The 16,538-nt window shown below is 49.1% G+C and overlaps 1 protein-coding gene across 1 annotated transcript in view; it reads right to left on the reverse strand.

Moving 5' to 3' along the window:
• The window catches only part of stk11ip (serine/threonine kinase 11 interacting protein), a 61,379-nt gene extending 45,385 nt beyond the window's left edge, over positions 1-15,994 (reverse strand). The window contains exon 1 of the mRNA XM_055630807.1: positions 15,942-15,994. The gene's annotated coding sequence lies outside the window, so the exon portion shown is untranslated. The remainder of the gene's footprint in view (positions 1-15,941) is intronic.
• Between the last annotated feature and the right edge of the window lie 544 nt (positions 15,995-16,538).

The raw sequence follows: 16,538 nt of genomic DNA on the forward strand, positions 1-16,538 counted from the left end.
TCATCTCGGTCCTAATAGACTTCCCCCTTATCCTTAAACTGTGTGACCCCTTGTTCTGGACTTCCCCAACATCGGGAACAATCTTCCTCCATCTAGCCTGTCCAACCCCTTAAGAATTTTGTGTGTTTCTATAATATCCCCCCTCAATCTTCTAAATTCTAGCGAGTACAAGCCGAGTCTATCCAGTCTTTCTTCATATGAAAGTCCTGCCATCCCAGGAATCAGTCTGGTGAACCTTCTCTGTACTCCCTCTACGGCAAGAATGTCTTTCCTCAGATTAGGAGACCAAAACTGTATGCAAAACTGTACGCATTATTACGCTGTACTAAACGTTATTCTTTTTATCATGTATCTACACTATGGATGGCTCGATTGTATTCATATACAGTCTTTTTGTTGACTGGATAGCGTGCAACGAAAAAGCTTTTCACTGTACCTCAGTACGCGTGGTAATAAACTACACTAAACTAACTCAGTGTAACTAACGCTGCATCTCTGGAGAACTTAAATAGGTGATAAGGACCATTCTTCAGACTGCAGCTTCGCTGGAGAAGGGTCCCGACCCAAAATATCGTGTATCTGCCGCCATACACGGCAATTCACCTTCCGCGCTCTACGAAAAAATGTTAAACCATAGATGCTGCCTCGCCCGCTGAGTTTTTCCAGCATTTTTGTCAAAATATCACCTATCCATGCCCCGCAATGATGTTTTCTGACCCGCTGAGTTACTCCATCTCATACCTCGACAAGGACATCTCTGCACCTCCATCTTGTGCCTCACCTCCTCCCGCTGAGTAACTCCAGCACTCTGCATCTATCTTAAGCACGAGGCGTGGGTGTTTTTTTGTCTGTAAACCGGCATCTGCAGCAAAGATCCTATAGCAGAGCAAGATGGGTTACTCTCACGCAAACGTGTAGTACGCTCATGGGCGGATTCATGGGTGATTTTATGACTCATTTTAGCAACCAGCCCCCGCCATCTTGTTCCGCCATCTTGCTTCCGGCCAAGGATTGGATCCGCAGCGGGGAGAGGGAGTGTGGGGACCGGGGCAGAGGGAGAGGGAGTGTCGGGGTCCGAGGCAGCGGGAGAGGGAGTGTGGGGGGGGCAGCGGGAGAGGGAGTGTGGGGTCCGGAGCAGCGGGAGAGGGAGTGTGGGGTCCGGAGCAGTGGGAGAGGGAGTGTGGGGCCGGGGCAGCGGGAGAGGGAGTGTGGGGTCCGGGGCAGCGGGAGAGGGAGTGTCCGGGGGTCCGGGGGGCAGCGGGAGAGGGAGTGCGTGGCAGCGGGGCGAGGGAGAGGGAGTGCACGGGGCAGCGGGGAGAGGGAGTGGGCGGCCCGGGGCAGCGGGAGAGGGAGTGTGGGGGTCTGGGGCAGCGGGGAGAGAGAGTGTGGGGTCCGGGGCAGAGGGAGAGAGAGTGTGGGGTCCGGGGCAGCGGGAGAGGGAGTGTGGGGTCCGGGGCAGCGGGGAGAGCGGGGCAGCGGGAGAGGGAGTGTGGGGTCTGGGGCAGCAGCGGAGAGAGGGAGTGTGGGGTCTGGGGCTGGGGCAGCGGGAGAGGGAGAGGTGCGGGGCCCGGGGCAGCGGGGAGAGAGAGTGCGGGGTCCGGGGCAGCGGGGAGAGAGAGTGCGGGGCCCGGGGCAGCGGGGAGAGGGGGGAGACATTGTAGTGTGGGGGCAGGCGAGTGGAGTGCCGGGGGGTGGGGGGGGATAAGGCCTAGTGTGTGTGAAGTTGCGGGGAGGTTTACAATGTTTCTTATTTACAATGTTTCTTATTTAATGTCCCTTGTCAAATTTTATTCTTGACAAGAAGTTTGAACTGACAGATTTATGAATCTAACCCACACAAACTGTTGCCCCGCAACATTGATTACACTGCGAGTCGGGTCGGGTCAGGTAGGCTCAGGTTACTAAAATGGGCGGGGAAAAATGCCCAGGATCCCCTCCATAGCGTACTACACGTCAGCCCATTGCATTTAGCAGGAGCAGCCTATCTTGCTCTGCTATAGGATCTTTGATCTGCAGTTCCTTTCGTCTAGAACTGAGAATGGATCTGGACAGCAGGCAGCTAAAAAAAGCTTTTCTTTTCACTGCACCTCGGTGAAATTCATAAACTAAACGAGAGAGAAACGAGGAAAATGGAAGTGTGGGAGAGGGTGGGAAGTTCCATTCAGCCCAAGAACGCTAAGGAAAGAATAAAAGTGTTGCAGAGTTGTTCGAAAATAACAAATGTTAAGAGGGAAGAACGAGGAGGAGAATAATCTCATTGCTTACAGAGCTGATAAGCACAAAGTGTTGAAACAAAGAACTGCAGATGTTGGTTTATGTCAAAGATAGACGGCAGAGTGCTAGTTTCACACTGACATTAGAAGAGAGGAGGGGGGGGGAGGTGAAGAGCTCGAAGCAAGGAAAGACCAGGACCAGTCTGAAGGAGGACCCCAAATCCAAAACTTCACCCATCCTCTTTCTCCAGAGATGCTGCCTGACCCGCTGAGTTACTCCAGCACTCTGACAATAGACAATAGGTGCAGGAGTAGGCCATCCGGCCCTTTCGAGCCAGCACCGCCATTCAATGTTATCATGGCTGATCATCCCCAATCAGTATTTAAGAAGGAACTGCAGATGCTGGAAAATCGAAGGTACACAAAAAAGCTGGAGAAACTCAGCTGGTGCAGCAGCATCTATGGAGCGAAGGAAATAGGCAAAGTTTCGGCCCGAAACGTTGCCTATTTCCTTCGCTCCATAGATGCTGCTGCACCCGCTGAGTTTCTCCAGCTTTTTTGTGTATCCCCAATCAGTACCCCGTTCCTGCCTTCTCCCCATATCCCCTGACTCCGCTATCTTTAAGAGCCCTATCTAGCTCTCTCTTGAAAGCATCCAGAGAACCCGCCTCCACCAGGCAGAGAATTCCACAGACTCACAACTCCCTGTGAGAAAAAGTGTTTCCTCGTCTCCGTTCTAAATGGCTTACTCCTTATTCTTAAACTGTGTGTGCGTGGCCCCTGGTTCTGGACTCCCCCGACATCGGGAACATGTTTCCTGCCTCTAGCGTGTCCAAACCCTCAACAATCTTATATGTTTCTGCATCTATCCTAAGCACCAGGTGCAAGGGTTTTCCGTTCAAACAGACCACACAAGTCTCCCAAGGTCACAGACAACAACAAAAAAAAAACAGAAGCAAGGCACTTACAACTCTGTATCGTCTGCTGCAGTAAGCAGCTTTGCCAGCGTGAATCTTCTGACTCGGATACTTCTCAGGACTCGCGATGTCTTCCAACCAGGCCACTATCAGGGGTTTCCGAGTGAGCAGAAGCCATGCCACTTTGAAATAGTAGGCATAGATCTTCACAGGGTCCATTGTCAAGAGTGGGTCTCAGCGTGTGAGTGAGTGTGAGTGTGGGGGCAGATATGCATGCCTCAGTAAAGGCTGCACTTACAGCCCTATCAGGTGCTAATGGTGCCATTGTGTAGTAGTTTCCCCCATGGTTGTTAAAGCAATTAACCTGCCCAATCAAAAGCAGCTTTTCGGACTGTGTAGGTGGAGTGCTCCAGAGAGGCAGAACTAAAGACTCCACACACACACACAGAATTTGGAAAAAGTACAGCATAAACTTCCAAACCTGTTCTCAAGTCCTTGCTTGCCAGAACTATCTCAGTGCATCTCTACACACGATCGTGTAATCAAACCATTGTCCAAAAGATAGGTGAACCAACACACGCCTCGTCATGTGAGACGTGGCTGCATAAAAAGGACACAGAGTGCCGGAGCAGGTCAGGCAGCGGCTACGCAGATTCACGAGGATGTTACCACATCTCGTAGGCCTGAGCTTATGGGGAGAGGTTGAGCAGGCTGGGTCTCTATTCCTTAGAGGGTTGGAGGATGTGGGCTGATCTTATAGAGGTGAAATATAGAACGGAGACGAGGAAACACTTTTTCTCACAGAGAGTGGTGAGTCTGTGGAATTCTCTGCCCCAGAGGGCGGTGGAGGCCGGTTCTCTAGATGCTTTCAAGAGAGAGCTGGATAGGGCTCTTAAAGATAGCGGAGTCAGGGGATATGGGGAGAAGGCAGGAACGGGGTACTGATTGGGGATGATCAGCCATGATCACATTGAATGGCGGTGCTGGCTCGAAGGGTCGAATGGTCTACTCCTGCACCTATTGTCTATTGTCTATTGTGTATAAAATCATGAGAGGAATAGATCGGGTAGACAGACACACAGAGTCTCTTGCCCAGAGTGGGGGAATCGAGGACCAGAGGACATAGGTTTACATAATGGGGGAAAGACTTAATAGGAATGCCTTAATATGCATCAATAAACTCTATTTTGCTCGATTGTAATCAGGTATTGTAATCAGACCTGTCTGAAGAAGGGTTCCGACCTGAAGTGTCACCTATTCCTTTTCTCCACACAGATGCTGCCTGACCCGCTGAGTTACTCCAGCACTCTGTGAAACGTCACCTATCCACGTTCTCCACAGATGCTGCCTGACCCGCTGAGTTACTCCAGCACTCTGTGAAACGTCACCTAACCATGTTCCCCACAGATGCTGCCTGACCCGCTGAGTTACTCCAGCACTCTGTGAAACGTCACCTATCCATGTTCTCCACAGATGCTGCCTGACCCGCTGAGTTACTCCAGCACTCTGTGTCTATCTTCACCCGCCAGCCAGCTTCACGATTCCATCGAGAGACTGTTTAAGAAGGAACTGCAGATGCTGGAAAATCGAAGGTAGACAAAAGTGCTGGAGAAACTCAGCGGGTGCAGCAGCATCTATGGAGCGAAGGAAATAGGTAACGTTTCGGCCCGAAACGTTGCCTATTTCCTTCAGGGTTTCGGCCCGAAAGGTTACCTATTTCCTTCGCTTCATTTGATGCTGCCTGACCCGCTGAGTTACTCCAGCACTCTGTGACAACGTCACCTATCCATGTTCTCCACAGACGCTGCCTGACCCGCTGAGTTTACTCCAGCAATTGTGTGAAACGTCACCTATCCATGTTCTCCACAGATGCTGCCTGACCCGCTGAGTGACTCCAGCACTCTGTGAAAGATCTACCTCATTGCGGACACGAGTCTTTTTTTTTAGTATTAGTTTTTTTGGTGATACAATGTGGAAACAGGCCCTTCGTCCCACCGCGCCCGCGTAGACCAGCGATCACCCGTACTCTAGTTCTGTCCGACAATTTACAAAAGCCACAAGGGTCTCCACCCGAAACAACGCCCATTCCTTCTCTCCATAGACGCTGCCTGACCCGCTGAGTTACTCCAGAATTTTGTGTCCCAACTGATCTTCCTGCTCAACCTACAAAGCTGAACCGTCTTCGGAGTGCGGGAGGAAACCGGAGCTCTAGGAGAAAAGCCACGCGGAAACAGGCCCTTCGTCCCACCGCGCCCGCGTAGACCAGCGATCACCCGTACTCTGTGAAACGTCACCTATCCATGTTCTCCACAGATGCTGCCTGACCCGCTGAGTTATGGTGCAGCAGCATCTATGGAGCTAAGGAAATAGGCAACGTTTCAGGCCGAAATCCTTCTGGAAATAGGCAACGTTTCGGGCCGAAACCCGTAAGGGTTTCGGCCCAAAACGTTGCCTATTTCCTTAGCGCCAATTTACGAACAATTTACAAAAGCCACAAGGGTCTCCACCCGAAACAACGCCCATTCCTTCTCTCCATAGATGTTGCCTGACCCGCTGAGTTACTCCAGAATTTTGTGTCCCACCTGATCTTCCTGCTCAACCTACAAAGCTGAACCGTCTTCGGAATGCGGGAGGAAACCGGAGCACTAGGAGAAAAGCCACGCGGTCACGGGGAGAACGCACAAACTCCATTTGAGACAGCACCTGTGGTCAGGATTGAACCCGGGTATATGGCACTGTAATGCTGCAATTCCACCCTTGCCCTGATAATGTTACGCTACCATGCTGACAAACTATGTACTGTACTCTGGAGACAAGATTACCTGAGATCCCGTTCCCTCCACAGATGCTGCCTGACCCACTGAGATACTCCAGCACTTTGTGCTCTGTGCTCTAACTGTTGCACTTGTGCATGTCTTGATTTGTTTTCAAGTCTGGGATTAGCTGATTTGATTAGAATGCAAACAAGACCTTTCCACTCTATCTTGGTGCCCGTGATAATGCTCGTGGCAGTTCGATGTATCTTGTGTTTTTATGACTGTTGGCTGATCAATTTCCCTCCTGGGATCAATAAAGTTCTATCGTATCGTATTATATTAAACCAATACCAATCGGTGGGTAGAAAGGAATGGTTGACAATTTGGGTCAATATTGGTTGGACGAGCACAAAGGCCCTGCTCCTATTTGATTGCACTGTATTCTAAATCCTGACTATATTTGCCAGAGAGGGGCCCTAGTGAGACCACAATCTGAGGAAGGACATTATTGCCATAGAGGGAGTGCAGAGACGGTTCACCAGACTGATTCCTGGGATGTCAGGACTGTCTTATGAAGAAAGACTGGATAGACTTGGTTTATACTCTCTAGAATTTAGGAGATTGAGAGGGGATCTTATAGAAACTTACAAAATTCTTAAGGGGTTGGACAGGCTAGATGCAGGAAGATTGTTCCCGATGTTGGGGAAGTCCAGGACAAGGGGTCACAGCTTAAGGATAAGTGGGAAATCCTTTAAAACCGAGATGAGAAGAACTTTTTTCACACAGAGAGTGGTGAATCTCTGGAACTCTCTGCCACAGAGGGTAGTTGAGGCCAGCTCATCGGCTATATTTAAGAGGGAGTTAGATGTGGCCCTTGTGGCTAAGGGGATCAGGGGGTATGGAGAGAAGGCAGGTACGGGATACTGAGTTGGATGATCAGCCATGATCATATTGAATGGCGGTGCAGGCTTGAAGGGCCGAATGGCCTACTCCTGCACCTAATTTCTATGTTTCTATGTTTCTACACCTGGAGTACTGTGTGCAGTTTTGGTCCCCTAATTTGAGGAATGACAAACTTGCTATTAGAAACATAGAAAATAGGAAGAGGCCATTCGGCCCTTGGAGTCAGCACCGCCATTCATTGTGATCATGGCTGATCATCCCCAATCAATAACCCGTGCCCGCCTTCTCCCCATATCCCTTATTGAGGGAGTGCAGCGTAGGTTTACAAGGTTAATTCCTGGGAAGGCAGGACTGTCATATGCTGAGAGAATGGAGCAGCTGGCGTATACTCTGAAATTTAGAAAGATAAGAGGGGATCTTATTGAAACATATAAGATTAAGGGTTTGGTTCAGTCCCGCGGAGCTTGAACCGCGGGACTGACTTACTATCGCCCGGTGGGGTATCGCCTCAGCGCAGAGGGAGAAGAGGAGGGAAGAGACAGCAACCCTAAGACTTTTGCCTCCATCACAGTGAGGAGGTGCCCGGTGAACTCACTGTGGTGGATGTTAATTTGTGTTTATTGTGTGGTGTTTATTATTACATGTATGGCTGCAGGCAACCACATTTCGTTCAGCCCTTCGAGCCTGCACCGCCATTCAATATGATCATCCAACTCAGTATCCCGTACCTGCCTTCTCTCCATACCCCCTGATCCCCTTAGCCACAAGGGCCACATCTAACTCCCTCTTAAATATAGCCAATGAACTGGCCTTAACTACCCTCTGTGGCAGAGAGTTCCAGAGATTCACCACTCTCTGTGTGAAAAAAGTTATTTTCATCTCAGTTTTAAAGGATTTCGCCCTTATCCTTAAGCTGTGACCCCTTGTCCTGGACTTCCCCAACATCGGGAACAATCTTCCTGCATCTAGCCTGTCCAACCCCTTAAGAATTTTGTAAGTTTCTATAAGATCCCCTCTCAATCTCCTAAATTATAGAGAGTATAAACCAAGTCTATCCAGTCTTTCTTCATAAGATAGTCCTGACATCCCAGGAATCAGTCTGGTGAACCATCTCTGCACTCCCTCTATGGCAATAATGTCCTTCCTCAGATTTGGAGACCAAAACTGTATGCAATACTCCAGGTGTGGTCTCACCAAGACCCTGTACAACTGCGGTAGAACCTCCCTGCTCCTATACTCAAATCCTTTTGCAATGAAAGCTAACATACCATTCGCTTTCTTTACTGCCTGCTGCACCTGCATGCCTACCTTCAATGACTGGTGTACCATGACATGTACCATTCAATTCAATTCAATGGTCACGCTAGAGGCAGGAATGTTTGGGAATGTTTCCCGATGTTGGGGGAGTCCAGAACCAGGGGCCAAGATGGCTGTCGGAAGGGAGAGTGGACGCTGGCGCGCTTTAGCTGCCGCTGCTCTCTCTTCACATTGTGTTTTTTTAAAATTTTTTTATTTTGTGTCTTTGGAGCGATTTCTATTTTTAATTTGTGTATTGATGATGTCCTTATTATTTATTTTTCTCCGACTATATGTTTTTTTTCTCTTCTGTTTAATCTTTGTAAGGTGACCTTGAGATTTGAAAGGCGCCCGAAAATAAAATTTATTATTATTATTCAGAATGGAGACGAGGAAACACTTTTTCACACACAGTTGTGAGTCTGTGGTATTCTCTGCCCCAGAGAAGCAGCATTGCCACTTTTCATTTCACTGCACATCTCGTATGTGTATGTGACGAATAAACTTGACTTGACTTATTGAGATACAATGTGGGCGGTGGAATTCTCTGCCTCAGAGGGCGGTGGAGGCCGGTTCTCTGGATGCTTTCAAGAGAGAGCTAGATAGGGCTCTTAAAATAGCGGAGTCAGGGGATATGGGGAGAAGGCAGGAACGGGGTACTGATTGGTGATGATCAGCCATGATCACATTGAGTGGCGGTGCTGGCTCGAAGGGCCGAATGGCCTCCTCCTGCACCTATTGTCTATTGAAACCATAAAGACATCTTTGGCACCCAGTTTGAACAGGAAAGTTCCCAACTTGTTTGTCCCACACATGGGACAAAAAGCATTCTCTGGTCATTATTTTGTTGTCTGTGTGAATTTGCTACACCTATCGCATTGCACACTGCCCTTTAATCTATCCTGCTTTAGGCTTGGGAAGGGGTGGATACAAATATTCACATTCTCGCCATTCAACAGAAAAACATCCCAGTTGATACTTGAGAAGTTGATACTTAATTTTTAACCCAGGCCACAAAAGGTCTCGTTAACCATTCATAGATGGCAACATTCCTTAACGGAGGTCTGGATCGATTCACACGGCACTAATTGTTTTCAAATTAAACCTCTTTAAAATGCTTGACCCTTGACTCCACAGCGGTGCCCAGATGGAAAGATCAAGGCTTCTTTCTTTCTGTCCAGTGTGTATATAGGTGGCAAGGATAGAGAAGCAAGTCTTTCAGGAGCTTATTCCCGCTGTTCAATAGACAATAGACAATAGGTGCAGGAGTAGGCCATTCCAGCACCGCCATTCAATGTGATCATGGCTGATCATCCACAATCCGTACCCCGTTCCTGCCTTCTCCCCATATCCCCTGACTCCGCTATCTTTAAGAGCTCTATCTAGCTGTTTTTGGCATTTTGTTGGTTCACGTGCTTGATCAATGGTGTTTTATCATTAATGTTTTATTATTATTAATGTTTAGTGTTTTCTGAGTCATTCGTAACTGTCACTGTATGTCATGTTGTTACTTGTTGGGCGGAGCACCAAGGCAAATTCCTTGTATGTGAATACTTGGCCAATAAACTTACTAACTTACTTAGCTCTCCCTTGAAAACATCCAGAGAACCAGCCTCCACCGCCCTCTGAGGCAGGCAATTCCACAGACTCACAACTCTCAGTGTGAAAAAGTGTTTCCTCGTCTCCGTTCTAAATGGCTTACCCCTTATTTGTAAACTGTGGCCCCTGGTTCTGGACTCCCCCAACATCGGGAACATGTTTCCTGCCTCTAGCGTGTCCAATCCCTTTATTAAGGGATCTTATATGTTTCAATAAGATCCCTTCTCATCCTTCTAAACTCCAGAGTGTACAAGCCCAGCCGCTCCATTCTCTCAGCATATGTCAGTCCCGCCACTCTGGGAATTAATCTTGTAAATCTACATTGCACTCCCTCAATAGCAAGAATGTCCTTCCTCAAATTTGGAGACCAAAACTGGTTTGGTCTCACTAGGGCTCTGTACAACTGCAGGAGGACCTCTTTGCTCCTATACTCAACTCCTCTTGTTATAAAGGCCAACATGCCATTAGCTTTCTTCACTGCCTGCTGTACCTGCATGCTTACTTTCAGTGGTACACAAAAATGCTGGAGAAACTCAGCGGGTACAGCAGCATCTATGGAGCGAAGGAAATAGGTGACGTTTCGGGCCGAAACCCTTGGGTTTCGGCCCGAAACGTCACCCATTTCCTTATCACCTATATCACCTATATCAGTCAAGAAGGAACTGTTCAAGAAGGAACTGCAGATGCTGGAAAATCAAAGGTACACAAAAATGCTGGAGAAACTCAGCGGGTGCAGCAGCATCTATGGAGCGAAGGAAATAGTTGACGTTTCGGGCCGAAACTGATGAACTGCTCATAGAAAGACACATAGCTGTGATGGCAACTGAACCATCCTACCAACAACTAGCAAGCAGTCCTGCACTGCTATCTACCTCATTGGAGACCTCTGGACTATCTTTGATCGGACTGTACTGGCTTTATCTTGCACTAAACAATATTCATGTTATTCCCTTCACCATTTATCTGTGTGGATGGCTTGATTGTAATCATGTATTGTCTTTCTGCTAACTGGTTAGCGCGCAACAAAAGCTTATCACAGTACATCGGCACACATGACAATAAACTAAACTCAAAGTGCTGGAATGATGCAGCGGGTCAGGCAGCATCTCTGGGGAACATGGACAGGTGATGTACCGGGTGGGGACCCTTCGTCAGACCCGCTCTTCCCACTGTTCAATGTTTCTTTTGCTCAGTGGACACCAAGCTCCAAGTCATAGAGCCACAGTTCATGTTCATTAGTTACAGGTGCAGAATTAGGCCTTTTGGCTCATCAAGTCTACTCCACTATTCAATCATTCAACAATTAAGAGGACATGACTTCAGAATTAAGGGACAGAAGTTTAGGGGTAATATGAGGGGGAACTTCTTTACGCAGAGAGTGGTAGCGGTGTGGAATGAGCTCCCAGTGGAAGTGGTGGAGGCAGGTTCATTGGTATCATTTAAAAATAAATTGGATAGGCATATGGATGAGAAGGGAATGGAGGGTTATGGTATGAGTGCAGGCAGGTGGAACTAAGGGGAAAAAAATAAAAAATTTGTTCGGCATGGACTTGTAGGGCCAAGATGGCCTGTTTCCGTGCTGTAATTGTTATATGGTTATATGGCTGATCTATCTTTCCCTCATAACCCCATTCTGAGGATCAACCGCGGGAGCCTGCGGACTTTAACATCGGGACCGGCTTCGGGAGCTCCAAGCTGCACGGGCTTCGACTGCCCCGATCACGGGAGCTTCCATCGCCCCAACGTGGGAGATTCAATCGCCCCGACTGCGGATGGTTCGATTCCCCCGACCACGGGAGAAAAAGGAGGAAAGAAGATAAGACCTTATTGTCTTCCATCACAGTGAGGAATGTGGGGGGAGCTGCTGTGATGGATGTTTATGTTACATTTGGTATGAATATATGGCAAATCAAATTCCTCGTATGATTTAAATACTTTTGTTTTCATACTTGGCTAATAAAACCAACTACAATTACCATTACTTTCTAAACTACCGCTTTCAAGTGAGAGCTAGATAGGGCTCTTAAAAATGGCGGAGTCAGGGGATATGGGGAGAAGGCAGGAACGGGGTACTGATTGGGGATACACAAAAAAGCTGGAGAAACTCAGCGGGTGCAGCAGCATCTATGGAGCGAAGGAAATAGGCAACGTTTCGGGCCGAAACGTTGCCTATTTCCTTCGCTCCATAGATGCTGCTAGGAGGGCGGTGGAGGCCGGTTCTCTGGATACTTTCAAGTGAGAGCTAGATAGGCCTCTTAATCTAGGCAGGAACGGGGTACAGATTGTGGATGATCAGCCATGATCACATTGAATGGCGGTACCGGCTCGAAGGGCCGAATGGCCTACTCCTGCACCTATTGTCTATTGTCTACATGTCAGAAGGTCCCAAGGTCCCAGACCCACTTGCAAAATGCCAAACACAACATTCCCAGGGGAGCATAGCTGCATCTTGGGATATTTTACCACGTTAAAAGGCACTTTCTAAATGCAAGTTGATGTCGTTGTAGAAAAGATATCACTTAAAGAAAACAGGGTGAGAGGGAGCACAAACCAAAAACCATTGAATAGTTAGCAGCGGGGAAGGGAGATAAGATCAATATTGTCAAAATAATATAGTTACAGACAGAACAAAGAACCTAAGCAACCGAGAAATCAGTTCTGCACACACCTGCCATCTGTGTGTGATATACTCCAGAGACGGCACCATTAATAACTCTTGACATCTCATTCTGGGCTGGAACTTCCTCTAACTCTACAGCAGATGAAACACAGATGGGCATCGGGACTTTCCCATTGCAGGCAGGGCAGTTTCCAACATGCTATGAGGCTTTTAGATGGTCTTGTGGGCGTGCTGGGAATGGAGGGGTACAAATCATGTGCAGGCACATGAGATTAGTTTGACGTGACATCAGGTTTGGCACAGACATTGTGAGCTGAAGGGTCGCAATCTCTAAACTAAAATAAACTCAACACTTCTAGAAGCAAACAAGCCCAGCAATTCCTCTCATCATCGGCGGTCACTCGAAACGAGTACGACTGTCCTCTCATGGAGGACGCCTGTGCGTGACTTTGTTTAACGTGCGGAGACTGGTGCACAGACAGCCACCCCGCGTGGGGTCCTTGACAGATCTGGGTCAGGATCCAGTGGCATGGAGTCCAAGACGACCGGAGACCCTTTTCTGCCGCAGCCTTCATCCGCCTTCCCAGCCGTTGTGACGTTAGCTCCAGTAAGGTCAGCCATCGTCCTCCGCCTGTTCCACCGTTGAGGTCTTGGTTGGATTGCTCTTTGTCAGAGATCTCATCCTCGACCTTACCGCCATGGGTGGCCCTACCAGGAGCACAGCTCCAGCCGGCATCGCTCTCAGGATCTCAGGTCCACACAAGCTTCTCCACCACGACACGGTGACCATCCATGGAGGAGTAATTCCTCTACTTTCATTACGATACCATAATTATGATTAATAAATTCAAGAACAGCTATAAGTATGTGCTTGCAACTTAGACATAAGATGGGCCCTCGGTCAATAAAGAATAAAATCTCAGAATGTCACGGCAGAGGCAGTGGGCAGTCAAGGGCTGTCCGATTATCTTTAGACTTTTGACATACAGCATGGAAACGGGCCCTTCAGCCCACCGAGCCTGGACTGACCAGCGATCACCCCGTACACTAGCACTATCCCACACACAAGGGATAATTTACAATCTTTACCGAAGCCACTTAACCTACAAATTGTACGGCTTTGGAGTGTGTGAGGAAAGCAGAGCACCCGGAGAAAACCCATGCGGTCACGAGGAGAACATACAAACTCCGCATAGGCAGCGCCCGTAGTCAGGATCGAACCCGGGCCTCTGGCGCTGGTTCTCTTCCGCTGTGCAACCGTGCTAACCATTGCTTCTTTCCCAAACATTTTTCCAATTCTCCTTGAAAATAAATCTAAGCTCAGTCTTCATTGTGCACCCAGTGCTGCCGGGTGTAAAACTAGCCACGAATGACTTGCATGTCAAGTTCAGACAAACGAAACTGCTGGAGGAACTCAGCTGGTCAAGCAGCATCTATGGAGGGAATGCAGAGACAAATGCAGTCTGTGGAAGGGTCCTGACTCAAAACATAATTTGTCCATTGCCTCCACAGATGCTGCCTTGACCCGCTGAGTTCCTCCAGCACTTTGTGTTTTCCAGCATCTGCAGTTACAGCATCTGCAGTTCCTGTGTGTCAACGTTATCCTGTGTGTCAACCTTCCCCTTCCATCTCCTTCCTCCCCTCCTCTTTCTTTTTTCCATCCCCTCCCCTTCTATCCATCCCTTCCTCTCCCTTTCCTTCCCTCTTTCCTCTCCAATCCCCTTCCCTCCCACCTCCTTCTTCCTCTCCCCTTCCCATTCTACCCTATTTTCACCCTTTCCTTTCCATCTCCTCTTATAGAAACATATTAAAGTATTAAGTGATTGCACAAGCTAGATGCAGGAAACCTGTGCCTGATGTTGAGGGAGTCCAGAACCAGGGGCCACACAGTTTAAGAATAACAGGTAGGCCATTTAGAACGGAGATGAGGAAACACTGTTTTCACACAGAGGGTTGTGAATCTGTGGAATTCTCTGCCACAGAAGGCAGTGGAGGCCAGTTCTAACCATATAACAATTACAGCACGGAAACAGGCCATCTCAGCCCTACAAGTCCGTGCCAACACAACTTTTTTTCCCTTAGTCCCACCTGCCTGCACTCATACCATAACCCTCCATTCCCTTCTCATCCATGTGCCTATCCAATTTATTTTTAAATGATACCAACGAACCTGCCTCCACCACTTCCACTGGAAGCTCATTCCACACCGCTACCACTCTCTGAGTAAAGAAGTTCCCCCTCATGTTGCCCCTAAACTTCTGTCCCTTTCTCTGGATACATTCAAAAGAGTTAGATTTAGCTCTTAGGGCTAACGGAGTCAAGTGATATGGGGAGAAGGCAGGAACGGGGTACTGATTGGGGATGATCAGCCATGATCACATTGAATGGCGGTGCTGGCTCGATGGGCCAAATGGCCTCTACCTCTACTTCTGCTCCTGTTTCTATGTTTCTATGTATCCTCTCTACTTCGTTTCCCGCTCCCTACTTCCTTCTTCCTCTTCCTCTTTCTTGATTCTTGCTCCTCCAAAATATTCCAAATGGAATTTAAACTGGAGGTGGCGGAGGGTGGACTTAAGCAAAAAAAGGATTCTTGGAGAAGAAGAGCTACCTTAAATTTAGTTGCGTCGGGTTGAGTAACTAGACGCAACTATCTATCTATCTCTGCCTTCAGAATATCCATTGACTTGGCCTCCACAGCCTTCTGTGGCAAAGAATTCCACAGATTCACCACCTGACACCGGCTATGCCCGCTAGTCCTGGACATTGTCACCATTGAACAGTATACCATGCTTTAATTGTGCCCCTCTAGTTACCTCTCCTCCTCCTCCTCCCGTATTACCCCCAGCTTACCAGCCCCCCTCCCCCATAGTCATCTCCCCCGTGTTATTCCAGCTCACCTCCCCCTCCCTTTGCCCGTGTTACTCCAGCTCACCTGCCCCTCCCTTTGCCCCTCTAGGTACCTCACCCCATGTTCTCCCAGATTACCTGCCCTCCTCTCCCTTAGCCTCTCTCGTTACCCCCTAGTGTTACCCTAGTTTACCTGCCCCCCCCCCCTCTCCCTTTGCCCCTCTAGTTACCCCCCTCCATTTTGCCCCTCTAGTTACCCCCCTTTCTCCCTTTCTTCTGAATTTGTAGTCGGCAGGGCAGTACTCTGCATATCGCCAACTTGGATGTGTTGTGCACACTAACGTGCTGTTAGTGCCCCCTTAAAACTGCCCCTCTAGTTACCTCTCCTACCCCCCGTTTAACTCCCTTTGCCCCCCATGGTTACCTTCTCCCCATGTTACCCCAACTTACCAGCCTCCCCCTTTGCCCCCCCCCCCACTAGTTACCATGGAGGCCAGTAGAGAGGGGGGACCTCAATACTCCCCCCTCTCTACTGGCCTCCCCCTCCCCCCTTTGTCCCATAGTCATCTCCCCAGTTATCATAGTTCACCAGCCCCCCTTTGCCCCCCCCCCCCCATAGTTACCTCCATACTCCCCTCCCTGCCCCCATATTTACCCCCCAGCGTTATCCCAGTTTACCACCTCCATACCCCCCCCCCCTCCCCCTCCCCCCCCCAGTCTTACCCTGGTTTACCACCCCCTCGCCCCCAAATACCCCCACACTCCCCTCGCCCCCGTTGCCCCGGGTTACCTGCCCTTCGCCGCTTCCATCCCCCGACGTCACTTCCCTAAACAAGCCGGGGTCGCCCCACCTCCCCCTCCCCCCCCTCACCGTGACGTCACGCGGCCTATCCATTTCCGGTAACGAGAATCTTTCACTCCAACATTCTCCTCACGACGTCAGCGTCGGCGTCGGCGTCAGGGTCGCGTCAGGGTCGCGTCGGCGTCAGCGTCGGCGTCAGGGTCGCGTCAGGGTCGCGTCGGCGTCAGCGTCGGCGTCAGGGTCGGCGTCAGCTCCGGCGCCAGCAACGTGTCCAGCAGCGCCACCTGCCGCCTTGGAGGACTCACCACCACATGGGAGGCCATTCGGCCCATCTCCATCAAGTCAAGTCAAGTCCAAGTTCAAGTGAGTTTATTGTCATGTGTCCCTGTATAGGTCAATGAAATTCTTGCTTTGCTTCAGCACAACAGAATATAGTAGGCAGTACACAAAAATCAATCAATCAATCAATCAATCAACGTTTATTGTCATCTTGCAAGCAACAGTTGTTACAGTGCAAAATGAAAAGACGTTTCCCAGTGAATAGCGGAGCATCGCACATGAAATTTAAAACATTTCACACATAAT

This window comes from Leucoraja erinacea, unplaced genomic scaffold (assembly GCF_028641065.1).
Source record: "Leucoraja erinacea ecotype New England unplaced genomic scaffold, Leri_hhj_1 Leri_537S, whole genome shotgun sequence".
NCBI lineage: Eukaryota > Metazoa > Chordata > Chondrichthyes > Rajiformes > Rajidae > Leucoraja > Leucoraja erinaceus.